Raw genomic sequence first — 13,775 nt, forward strand, 5'->3', positions numbered from 1 at the left:
CTTTGTGTCCCCCTCCTCTCCCCTTTCCCACTCGGTCTTCTTATAAGCCACCATCCAGAGTCATCTCATTCTGCTCCGAGAGAAGGCAACCGTGTCCCCTTCCCTGCCACCTTTTCTGCTTTTCTTGGGTATAGCCGAAGTGAGTTTATTCAGGCTGGGCAATAACATGCTAAACTTTTTATTTTTATTTTTATATTCTAATGAACACAAAGCCTCAGTCCCTGGTTGTTTTTTCTGGAATGTACCAGGACCTAGAGAGAGCATCCGTTGGCTAATTTCTACAGGAGGGCTGAGTGGCTTCTATGGTCTCACCTGGAAAGTGGGGTTATTGACAGTTTATACAGCATTGGGTTGAACAGCGGGGGGCAGAGCCCTCTTCCTACCCTAGCCAGCATGTTCCCCACCCCCAGCATCCCCTAGACTAACCATCACAGCTTGCCTGTTCCAAATTTTCCCCAGGCATGCTTCCTTTCCACCAGCATGTGAGAGAGACCAGGGATTCCTCAGAGCTGTCTCTGAACAAGAATGACGGCCATGCTGTGCCATGAACAGAGCTGTGAGAGTGGAGAGGGGGGAAATGTAGGCCACTGGCTTGGGCTCAGGGAGGCTTCACAGCAGAGGATCCATCAGAGTGAGTCAGAGAAGAGTGAATACGGGCCTGTGAGGAGGAGACATGGACAGTGGGTATGAGTAGAGGAAAGGCCCTGAGCTGGGTGGTCCAACACGATGGGGAGTGAGGCCACAGAGTCCATCAGGGACATGGGGGTGGAGCTGGTCTGTGGGGATGGATGGCGGGGAGTCTTGGGTGCTGCTATGTAGGTAGTAGGTCATTGTTAAAGGTGTGGGGGCAGGGGAATGACATGATTGGATCCATGTTTTAGGCAGTAGGTCTGGTGGCCAGTGGAGGATGAAGGGAAGGTAGGAACAGCAGGGGGAACACAGAGCTCAGTGTGGAAGCTGTTTCCACACCTGGGGCAAGAGGTTTCAGCAGAGATGCAAGGATGGCAAGTGGATGGTGGTTCAGGTGACTTTTGCAGGGATTTGATGGCCGGGTGAATGTGGCCAGCGAGAGGCGATGCCTTTTGATCCTCTCCATCTTTGCCATCTCCCAGCCCCCAATACATGCTAGTGTTCCATTTCTATTTGAGCTTCATAGGACATGAAACTCCAAATGCTACTTTTAATGTTAATAATTAAAACAGAGAATGCAGACAATGTTATTCATTTCTCTTCTGATTTAACAGTGGGATGTCCCTCTTGATTGGAGAAGTAATGCTAACAGTAACATTTCTGAGCTTCACTTTTTAAATCCCATCCTGGGCATTATTAAGTGGGCCCGACTTCACCGGGAAAACTCATAGACAGTACGACTCTAATACCATTTACTAAGTAAATGCCAGGTACTGTTTTAAGGACTTTTTTTTTTTATATTAACCCATTTAATCCTAATAATAGGAAGACTATGCCAGAAAAAAGATCTAAAACTTGGAATGAAGGCGAAAGGTGAGAGACATGTTCTTTCATGAGAGCAAAAGCCACTCAAGGATTTCTTGAAGAATGTCCTTGATTTACCTTAGCACTCAACTTCAATTAAAGTTCCAAGGCTTAAGGAAGTCACCTGTTAACTTAAAGACTTTGGGCCAGTAGATTTACAAATAATTTCTCATCAGGGAAACTGATAACCCCAGTGATTTATGGCATGTTGGACATTACCCAGATGATACCTAACCTGGTAATCTTATCCTAATATTTCTCTGTTAAATCGTCTGAAATATCCTAACTCCTCAGAGGGTCATAACATTCATTTTTTAACTCACTCAAATAGTTAAAAAACAAAGGATTTTATGTTTTTTAAAATTCCATTTTGAAAATTATTATTTGCACTTTACAGATGAGGCACAGAGAAGTTATGGGGTTTGCCCAAGGACAGAGAGATTCAGCTGGTAGAGGTGAGATTCTAACTCATGAGTTCTGTTTCCAGAAAAGTCTTGTATTTACCCACCATGTATTAGTGAACGTTTTTCTCCATTATTAACTTTTCTGGATTTCTTTTCCTGCTGAAACTTAGGAGTATTTATTTCATTTAACAAATATTCACTGAGCTGCTACTATGTGGCAGGTTCTGGATTATTATTGTTTTAATGTTGCACAGTACAAGTTTACAAATTAGCTCTTGTCTATGTGTTAGGATCTAAAAACAAAACAAAACAACAAAAAACCAGGCAAGGAAACTTCTGGGCAATCATATAATTTGCTGTGTCCTTTCTTTAGAGCCTTGCGATTGTCTATGAAAATGGCATATGGTGAACCAAGTGTGTTTGCCACACAGGTAGAGAGAGAAGCCAGAAGGGGTAAAAATCAGGCTCCCTGATGATGGGGTTCAGATCCATGTAAAGTCCAAGAGCTAGGTTTTTCTTCTAGAACCTTGAGTCCATCAAAGTCTTATTTGTAAAGCCAGACAAGCAAAATGATGTCATATGGTCTCCTTCTGGCAAATCTCTGCCACCCATGATCTGCTTCAAAACAATGGCTGCCTGGAGTTTCTCCACCTAATTCTCATCTTAATCCTTGTCCTTTATGCTAGAATCTGTTCAAACAATTATGAGTGGTGGTTTCCTTCCATTTCAGCGGTCAGTATGTTCTGTTGTTTTCTAGGTGTTGCTGCCTTTAGATAATGAAAGCATAGAATAGAGGGCCTGGAATATCCATGGCCACACCTGTATTTCTAGCTCCCTGCTCCCTGAGAACATTTGGCAAGTGTTGGTGACAAATGCTCTATTCTTGGAGAAAACTGGTTCTTCCCATGACATTTTAAAGTGTTTATCTCCAAGTCATGAATGGGAACTTCAACTTGCAAGTCAGGAAATTCAGCTACAGCCCAGAGAAGTGATGCTACAGGAGTGTTTCCCAGTTAGCCAGTTCAACAATGAGGAGGATGCTTCATTTACCATTTAGCTTTGCAGCCTCTTCATCACCCAGTAGTTGGACAAGTTGCCTTAGGTGATCCTTTTTATAGCCGAGGATAAGTCTGTGAGAACTATTCAGCACTCAATTTCCAGATTCCAATTTTCAATTTTCACTGGGTTATATTAACTCCAGGATCAACTACCATACTTGGCTTCTAATAGAGCAAAACTCTAGGTGAAAACTGCTCTGTACTTCCCAGGTACTCCTCTCAAAAACAAAATTTAAGAAAATGGTAACAGTACACTGGTTGCTATTACTACTGTCACATCTTCTGATGTGAGATAAAATTCCTCTAAGATGTGAAATAATTGAAAGCTAGTGAATGTCTGGTCTCGTTCCTCATTCCTGGTGCATCCATCTCTGTGTCTCACTAGTCCCAACCCCAGCCCATTGAATTTGGGTTTTCTCCAAATGATTTGACGTCACTCCTTGGTGAGTTACTCTTCAGCTTAAGTCAGCAGGAAGGAACATTAACGCAGACCATCTAGTAGATTATCAATCAGAAAACTCGGACTGCAGAGGACTAAATAAATAATAATAATATAGTCATAATAATAAATAATAATAAAACAGTCATGGCACTTCCATAGGGCATGGCATAAGCTGAGGGGTTGTCTCTTCTCCTTATATAACCAGATCAAGTAGAGCCCAATTATGTTAAATCTAGAGAAGAACAAGGAGTCCCTAGATTTTCTTCCAGTGAGAAAAAGCTAATTTGCACATCTGAAAACTGCCAGTTTGAGGTTGGTAACAGACAGCTCTAGGGAAGAACTGTTCCCCCAGAGCTGCAGGACAGGTTCCAGTATGAATCACTTACTGGTATAAAGCACTTAACTGTTCACACAGACACAGGGAAGAAGATTTATCACTCTGCTACAGATCAGAGAAAGAACCCAGACAGTTTGAGCAGCTTGTCTAAGGTCACTGCTAGGGAGAAGTGGCAGATCAGGGATGGGAGTCCAGGCTTTCAAATGCAGTGGCCATTCAATCTCTCTGTGAGTGTCTCCAGGACAGGTTGCCATTAATGCCCATAGAACATGCACTTGAACACGTCTCCTGAGTGCAACATGCTCTTTGGAAGGAAACGTCTATTATCTGCGGGCATAAATATCTTTCTTGGAGAACAATGTGATCTAAAATTCCCATTGCTTCTCCTCCTTTGAGATGGAAACAAGTTGGGAAGAGTTATGCAGTGAACAATTCAGAAGAACCAATAACCAAGCTAAGTTAAGGCAGATATGCAGATGGAATTCCAGTAGGTTTCATTTCCACATGAGATGCCCAGCTGCATTTTTCCATCACTTTTTATGGGCCTCTAAGGAGCTGTGAAAAATACCTGGTTTCTAGGGACCAATGTTCTGAAGTAAGCAGCTAGGAAAAATCCTTCTTTAATGTGTCTTGAAGTGAATTCATGATTACAGCAGAAATATATCTTAATACAACATGAGCACATCAATAAACCAAAAAGCAGAAGTGCTTCCAAAGCACTTTAAGTGGATGCTGGATTAACATCTCATAGCCCGAGACATTTGGAAACTCTCTGCATCCAGGTTGCACAGAAATCCACGTGCCTGGCAAAACACAGGGGGTGAGTTTCTGAACTGAAGCTAGAGCTTATGGCTTTGCAAGGAGCAAGGGTTGGCAACCCCTTAAAAACAGGGAGTGGTAAGTCTGTGATCTTTGTTCTGGCAGAGCAGTCACAGCACGGGCCTGGAGGGCCTGGCCATATCTCTATATATGCTCCCTTGGGACATATCTCTAAATGGGCCAGCATGGAGAGGGTCTACGGCAGGGATCAGGATCAGGTGACTGGGGATGGTTGTGTAGAAAGTGTCTGTTACTGGGGTAAATTTCAGAGGACTCACCTCAGCTCACCAGTACATTTCCAGCACCTTGTGTTGAATTTGGTGAGCATATTTTCTTTATGTTTTACCTTCCTGCTACCTGTCTGTGGCAGACACTATTGGCTGTCAATCCATCACCTATAGCTTCTACTTTCTTTTGCTCACAGGACTTCACTGTAGTCGCCCTCTTCTGAGAGGCTGCATTGGCTGGGCCCCTCCCCACGCTAGGGAGGAAAGCTCCACTGGTCTAAGTCAATCACAGTGGGGCCATTCTAAGTGAATGAAGCTATAGAATAATTATAACTTGGAGTGAGATGTTTGGATCAACAAGGCTTCTAGTTGGCCAGAGGGTGGAATCCGTGTAAGGAATATGTGTAAGAAGATGTAACCTGGAAATACAGATTAGAATCAAGCTATTGGGGTACTTTGAATTATAGGCCCGGAAGTTTAGATTGTGTTCATGTCATTGTTTGATTTGGATAGTTTATTTGGAAGGCCATCTCTGAGGGCACAAGGGAAGAAGTAGGGAAATGAGATGGGGAAGGGAGAAACCAGTGAAACATTGGTTAAATGAGTGATTTGCTGCTGTGAGCAAAGGGAGCTCAGTCCTGCTGGGCCCCCCTGAGAAACAGAGAAAAACACTTTAGAATCCATCTACTGAGCATGAGGAGACTGAGAAATTTACCAAGTGATTCGCAACCCCCTTTGGTTGAGGGTTACCCTCAGCAGTGTCAACTTTTCCCAACTTCTGGGTTATACCTTCTGTAAAACAAGCACCCTTGATACTGCAGAAAACTTATAGGAAGAATAGAAAAGAGACATGCATCTTTGACATGAGAAACCATCTTGGGAGCTACATGGTTGTAGGTGACCCAGGCTGAGGGGAGGTGGGCCCAGGCACCAACATGGTCTGCTACATTCAGTAATTAATGGAGACACAGAAAATGTTTGAATAGGTAAGGGACATGATTAGATGTTATCCTGAAGAGATTTTTTTTTTTTTGTAGACAGTGTAGATGATGTGTGGGAATTCACATTTTTATTCAAAAGATGATTTGAGTCCTGTGCAATGTGCTAGGAATATGGTAAGGAATAAATCTTTTGACTTCAAGAAGTCCACTATATGGAAACTAGGGCTAGTTTGTAGAAGATGAGGAGGTTGTGCTAATGGTCAAGTATGAAATAATGAGGAAGCGAATTAAACCTATGGCAAAGGAAGCCAGAAAGGATAAAATGGTGGGGGTGAGACATTGCAGGGATCAAATGAAGAGGTCTCAATAGCTTTTTGGACAAGGGGGTTGGGAGTGAGGGAGAATTCATCGATGCCTAAGTTTTAGTTACGGCTATTTAATAATATCACACTGCCAACAACAGAATCTTAGATGCTGAGAAAAGAGCTATATTGGAGGATGGCACAGGGGCTGGGAAAATGATTGTCAGGGTACAGACAACATATGCACATGTCTGATTTCCATTAGCCATTTATTGGAAATGCCTTTTGTTTCAGGAACCATGCTAGTCATTTTACTATAGTCTAATTACAAAGACTAATGAAAAATGACTTTTGTTCTCAAAGGACTTATGGACCCTTTGTGAGGGAGGTGGTCTTCCAAATACGTGAGGAGGTCAGGATCAGACCATTAAGGGGAGGAAAGAGAGTGTTAAGGAAGGCTTCTTGAAAGATATAACATTTGAGTGGAGTTTTTTGGGGTGTGGGGGAAAGAGGTAGATAAAATACTTTTATTCTAGAGGGCAGCCACTAAACATATAAATAGAATACATCTGGAGAAGGACATACTAAATGTTAAAAGATATTCATAGCTTACAGAGTCTAAAAGTGTAGTGGACTCTTGGCATCAAATCTCAAGATTTTCTGACTTCTAATATAAAATTGTAAAATCAAAGCCATCTATTTTTTAATCCCCACAATTAAGTATATATTTTTTAATTTGTTCTATTTTATCTAAGGCAAAATTTATGTACAAATTATCACAATTTCCTAGTCGTCTGAGCTGAGGTGTGAAGGACAGATAGGAGTCTTCCAGGCAAAGATGGGCGTGGTCTAAGCATGGTTACTGTTGATAATTTATGCCACAGATGATAAGGAGCCACAAAAAGGGCTCCATGTAGGGGAATGTTACAATCAAATGTTTGTTTTAGGAAGATCCATGAGGCAGTGATGTGGGGAACAAGGGACGGATGTAGGAAAACCATTTGCAGATGCTCTAGAGCAGCAGTTTTCTTTCTCTTTTCTTTTTTTTTTTTTTTTGAGACGGAGTCTTGCTCTGTCACCCAGGCTAGAGTGCAGTGGCGCAATCTCAGTTCTCACTGTAACCTCTGCCTCCCAGGTTCAAGCAATTTTCCTGCTTCAGCCTTCCGAATAGCTGGGATTAGAGGCGCCTGCCACCATGCTCAGCTAAATTTTTTGTATTTTTAGTAGAGGCAGGGTTTCACCATGTTGCCCAGGCTGGTAGAGCAGCAGTTTTCCAAGTGTCTGGGGACACTGGTGGTGTTCAAGCTCTTCCTAGAGGTCTATGATCAAAACTATTTTCACAGTAATACTTAGATAGTATTTGCTTTTTCACTTTCATTCTCTCACTGGCGTACAATGGAGTTTTCCAGAGGTGAAGTGACAGGTGATGACATTATTTCTCTGATGGCTGGTCAAATGTGCTCCATTATTTTTGTGTTTTAAACATTTCTTTCTACTTCCTAGTTAATTTCTAAAGTGGCCTATATCCATTATGGTAAATATTTGTTGGTACAACCCTCATGAACAAAAGCACCTTGAGATCCTCAACAATTATTGAGTGTATAGAGGTTATAGGATCAACAAGTCTGAGAACTACTGCTTTATAGATATTTACCAACTTGATTTGGAAAAATAGCCATTTAAGGAAGACAGGCAGCAATGCTCCAGTTATTTGGGTAAGAAAATGCAGGCAGAAAATCAGAGAATGTTTGATTGATTGATTGAGCAAACCCAAGGATAGATGGACAGATGGATGGATTGGGAACTCATTTGAAGAAGGCCAGCGTTTGAGTGCTGGGTCTGTGTGGGAAGAATGGAAACCTATCTGGCACAAAAGGGGAAATGAACAGAGACAGAAAGGTGAGCTACCACGCTTACTGACTCCCAGCCGTTCTCTGTCTGGCCACAGACTCTAATTGCCCCTTCTGCATTTGCACCCTCACAGATTCCATCTCTGTGAGATCAACCACAGGGCTTCTCCACCTCCTTCTGCCTTGTGCCTTATCTCATTTCTGTGGGAATCTCTTTGGGAAAAGACCAATGATGACTTTACTTTTTGGACTGAGTTTATTTCACTTCAGCAACCATGTAGCCTGAAAATGGCATTCTCCCTCCACCCCAATTCCACATAAGGCAAATGGCTGCATCCTCGCAGAGGCAAAGAGCACATATATTTCTCTAGAAACGCAGTAGATGTTAAAGCTGATTTTATGAGGGCTCCTTAGCTGTAATCTGATTCCCACATGATAATGTGTTGCAAATTACTAGTAAATGCTCTTTTCAGAAGTCTGCAAACTGATGTTCACGCTCAACCAATGAGTCATCAGTAGAAAACAAAATGACCCTTCACATATGTGAATGCCAATAAACCCAGGTTTTAAATCAAAAAGTTCTTGATGAAACACACTTGGTGGACTTGATTTGCTAAAACGCACACAGCAGTAATCTGCGGCATGCAGAAACTGCTATCTAGGAATGATTCACACAGAGGCGTTTTTACTCCTAGCGTGAATTTCTAGACCATCCTGTCCTGGGATGAGGGACGCTGCAGCACTGCGCAAGGTCTCCACCATGGCTGTATTCATAAGCCTACCACCTGAAGACCTTGACCCCTTGGCCTCTCTGCCAGCTGTTCTTCCAAACTGACCAAAGCCTTAAGATTTTGCAGGAAGGAACTTGCTACTACTAACATAGAAAATCACAATCTCTGTTAAGATGATAACAGATTAATCTCTGCTAAGATGTTAACACATCTGTTAAGATGTGTTAACAGCTTAATAGGACATTCTTCAAATGGGTTAGGTAGAACCCACACAGTTCTGGGAGATTAGAAAAAAAGTGTGTCATGGTAAAATAATTTTTAAAAATTCTGGAGAATCAGAACATATAAGCATTTTAAAAGCTCTGAAAGTCCTTCAATAACGACGCCTGTTTAAATTACAGTAATTTGATCAGGTGGCAGAGTCTATGTGCCTGCTTCCATTTTCTAAAAAGTTACGTTTCCCAGGACTCCCCTGGAGGCTGGATACAGGCAGATGACCTAGACGGGACCAATCCATGAGACCTGGAAGAGGAAGTCAGCACATCCGGAAGGAATTGCACCTTTTGATAAGCATGGTGCTACAGGTGGCTGGTTTTCCCGAGGTGGCTGTGATGGAGTGCCCAGCATATCTCTCCTAGAGATGTACCACAATGCAATTGGGTGTCATCTTCCGCCTGTTTTTGGCCCTATTTTTTTCCTGTCTGTGTAGTACACAAATCTGGCCTCCCAGGGAATAACAATAATATTAATAATAATGAATTCCCTCGCTAATTAAGCTAGATAGAATGAATTCAGATTGCAATCACACTTTGTTACACCATGGCAGATATCTAATACTTAAGGACATCCCACAAAACTAGTCGTTCATGAAATGTAAGTTTGGAAATGCCTTTTTTTTTTTTTTTAGACAGAGTTTTACTCTTGTTGCCCTGGCTGTAGTGCAATGGCGCAATTTTGGTTCACTGCATCCTCTGCCTCCCAGGTTCCAGCAATTCTCCTGCCTCAGCCTCCGAGTAGCTGAAATTACAGGCATGCAGCACCATGCCTGGCTAATTTATATATATATATATATATATTTTTTTAGTAGAAATGGGGTTTCTCCATGTTGGTCAGGTTGGTCTTGAACTCCCGACCCCAGGTGATCCACCTGTCTTGGCCTCCCAAAGCACTGGGATTACAGGTCTGAACCATTGCACCAGCCTGGAAATACTTTTCTTCAAAAACAGGACTTAGGGAGGTTCCAAATCTTAATTCAAGGTAATGCAAGCTCTAAGGTTGGGGATTTTTGCTTCTGTGCCGGGTGATATCTGTCATGCTGGCTGTACAACGTGCTGTGTTTTTGCCGTCTTTGGACTAGAAGCCCTTGAAGTGCTTTCTAGATCTACAGTCCCACGAACATGTTAGCTGGACTAAGCATCTGTTCTTTATCGCACACCCTAGCAGGTCTTTGTGAGAAAATACAAATGCGTCAATAATTTGACTGCCTACTGGGACTAACAAGAGGCTAGAGACTTATATATGAAATCATTCCAGAATGCAAAAAGATAAAAAATTAAGTGCTATATTTTGAAGCGTAATATAGCTAACTTATTAAACACATAAATCAAAAGCAATTTTTTCCATTATTTAAGATTTCTTTCTTTAAAGGCATGGCTCATAGGCCAAATCAGTTTTATCCAAATTTAGTTCATGGACATGTTTTATTTTGCCCACACAGGGTTTGGGTTAAAGGGAATTAGTAGACAACATTTGGAAAACCAGGAAATTTGACCTTAACAGTTAAAAGAGCTGGCAGTACATGAAGAGATAATAATGCTATTCTCTGATACAAAGAATATTTTTGTTTTTGTTTTTTTGATCCCTAAAATTATTCTTCACAAAAGACAAGAGCTGTCTGGTTCATTTCTCTCATTTTTTAAGTTGCCCAAATACAGGCATTCCCAATAGCTCATTAGATGAACAGAAGAGCACCCACCTGATTTCCCATAGCTATCAGATGGAAAGAAGAAGGAGGAAGCAGCAGCAGATGGAGGAAGTCGGAGACGGAGATTGACAGTCTGGGTTTTAATCTGGTTTGGCTCTGTGTCCCCAGCAAAAACTCATCTCTAGTTGTAATCCCCACATATCGGGGAAGGGAGCTGGTGGGAGGAGACTGGATCATAGAGGGGGTTTGCCCTGTGCTGTTCTCGTGATACTGAGTGAGTTCTCACGGGATATGATGGTTAAAACTGCGCAGCAGTTCCCCCTTCGCTCTGTCTCTCTCCCCGCCACCATGAGAAGATATGCCTTTCACTATGATTATATAATATGTTTCCTGAGACCCCCAAGTCGTGCTTCCTGTTAAGCCTGGGGAACTATGAATCAATCAAACCTCTTTTCTTGATAAATTACCCAGTCTCAGGTAGTTCTTTATAGCAGAGTGAAAACGGACTAATCCAGGTTTGTCGCTTGATCTTCCTAAGAGTGAAGCATCCAGCTGGTAAGAGATAGGTCTGGAAATGGAATGCATCCTGATGCCTACTGCAGTGTTCCACTTACTTTATCATGCCCCTTCTAGTGAAAGAAAGTTAGATATTTCTTAATATAGGGGAGGAAAAAGGTTAGAAGAGTGAGGGCAGATCTACGGAAAGATGAGATTTACATCAACTAAAGCTCTTTCCTTACCTAGGATTTTGTGACACCACATTGCTTCTTAAGGACATCTAATCCTGTTAGATGATGAGAGAAAGATATTACTTTAAAGAATGGATTGCGGGAATGAACAAAAACAGCTTCCCCAAAGAAGAAATTCTTCATGTGATGCCATGCATAAAAATCTGATAGTCTTGTGTGTGTGTGTGTGTATGTATCTATATATATCTATATATGTAGTTAAATAAACTATATTATATGTATAAAACATAGCTTACTTAATAATATATATAATATAGTTTATTAAAGAGTATTCAACTCACATGATCACAAGGTCCCACAATAGGCTGTCTGCAAGCTGAGGAGCAAGGGAGCCAGTCTGAGTCCCAAAGCTGAAGAACTCAAGGTCTGATGTTCTAAGGGCAGGAAGCATACAGCATGGGAAAAAGATGTAGGTTGAGAGGTTAAGCCAGTCTGGCCTTTTCACAGTTTTCTGGCTGTTTTATATCCTGGCCATGCTGGCAGCTGAATAGATGGTGCCCACCCAGATTAAGGGTGGGTCTGCCTTTCCCAGCCCACGGACTCAAATGTTAATCTCCTTTGGCAACATCTTCACAGACACACCCAGGATCAATACTTTGCATCCTTCAATCCAATCAAGTTGACACTCAGTATTAACCATGACAAGTCTGTTAATCCAGTGGTTAGAAACGAATACTTTCAGTAGCCAGGAAAGTAGAGCAGGTTAATTCTAAGTCTGTAGGGTACTGTGGTGGCCGTGGGAAGCTCTGGAGTATTTATTCCTTCTTAAAGGGGAAGCCACTAATAAGCTCCAGCTTACTGGTGGCATGGGAGAACATGGACTAATATCACTCAAGATTCAAAATTTTCAAGAGAAGATGGAAATCTGGATTTTTGTGTAAAATTTTCAGCTTAAGAGAGAAAATCTATAAGCTACCAATATGTAGTCTATGTTTAAAACTCTTTTTTGATTAGGCTACTTACAAATAAACGTAGAAACAGGGTTTCTATTGCACAACACAGCAAAAAAGATAATAGAAACCCTCCCTTAATAACATTTCTAGTAATTATAGATGAGACGTGAACATCAGCATTTTAAATGTTTAGCCAAACTCTTTAAAGAGTGAGATAAAGCCCTGGAGTGATGACCCTATGAGCTGATGTTATGCCTATCCTGGACTGTCTTAGTGACCAAGAGACTTGGGTAATAATGCCTGGTTAGGAATAGTAATTGAGATCTGGGACCCACAAGAGGCTCACATACCTCCTGTAGAGCTATGACTCTTAAACAGTTAATCCCTTATTAAAAGAAGGAGCTATAAATAAATCCACCCATCAACATAAGGGTATGTCAGGGAACTGGCTATTTTAGCCTCGTCTGTGGTTGGAAAAGAGTTCACAAAGACGCAAGAATCCTGAAACTAAGAAATTAGTGAAAAGTGTGCCCAGGCCAGTGACAGCACTGGGCTATCTGGCAATTCAACACAAAACCTCTTTGGAAGGCAGTACCCTTCACCAAGGACCACAGATCATTTCAACAGATAAAGCTCGGCTCTAGATAAATTCAAAATCCAAAACGGAGTCAAAAATGCAAACACACAATGACCAATCGACCAAGAGTAGTAGTCAATTGACTGAATAAGTTACTTGATTGACCCTTGAGGATATGTAGGTAATACAAGCCCCAGGGAGAGATTATAAACATAGACATTGTCAAAATGACTAGGAGCTCAAAAGGAATTTAAAATGTAAGAAACAAACAAGAGCTTCAGAGAAATAAAAGGCTGATTAGAAAAAATAGAATTCCTAGAAATAAAAAACATAATTATTGAAATTAAAACTCAATTGACAGATTAAATTGTCACCAAACAAAGCTACAGGAAGACTTAATGCATGGAAAGATAAATGTGATGAAATTATCCAGAAGAGAACAAAGAGAAAACAGATGAAAATCATAAAAAAGAGACTAATGGCAAAGCGAAAAGTCTGAACACTTTCCTGCCAGTAACTATTGTAAACTCTGGGAACAAACAATCAAACAATTGGGAGATGAACAAAAGCTAGCAGAAACTGGTGGGGATTTGACCTTCACTGAGTGAAGTTCACATTTATATGTTTTTTCTCCCTAAATATACTTTCCAGTCCATCCACATGTAGCCTGCAGAGCTGAAGCAGAAAGTGGCAGTCTTATGAGACTGAGGAATCAGAAGATGGAGTTTGGGGCTATATAGAAATTTCCCTCAAATAATTGGCTGATCCCTAGTCTACACATGCATGGGATAAGACTCCAAGATGCTCAAGAGAAAACAAAAGCTAGGAAGCTGTTGCAGAGATTTCAGTAGCTGCCCAGTACAGGCAGATGGTTTGGAATTCAAGTCCTGATACGTTAGACAGACTTGAAAAACATGTCAAACTATTAAAATTAAAACCCAGAAGTTTTAATTTTAGGACTAAGGATTCATCCTAGGCTAGTTGTAAAACTAAAATAAAACCATTCTAACGAAGGCTAAAACCAAGC

This window comes from Cebus imitator, unplaced genomic scaffold (assembly GCF_001604975.1).
Source record: "Cebus imitator isolate Cc_AM_T3 unplaced genomic scaffold, Cebus_imitator-1.0 Scaffold94, whole genome shotgun sequence".
Lineage (NCBI taxonomy): Eukaryota > Metazoa > Chordata > Mammalia > Primates > Cebidae > Cebus > Cebus imitator.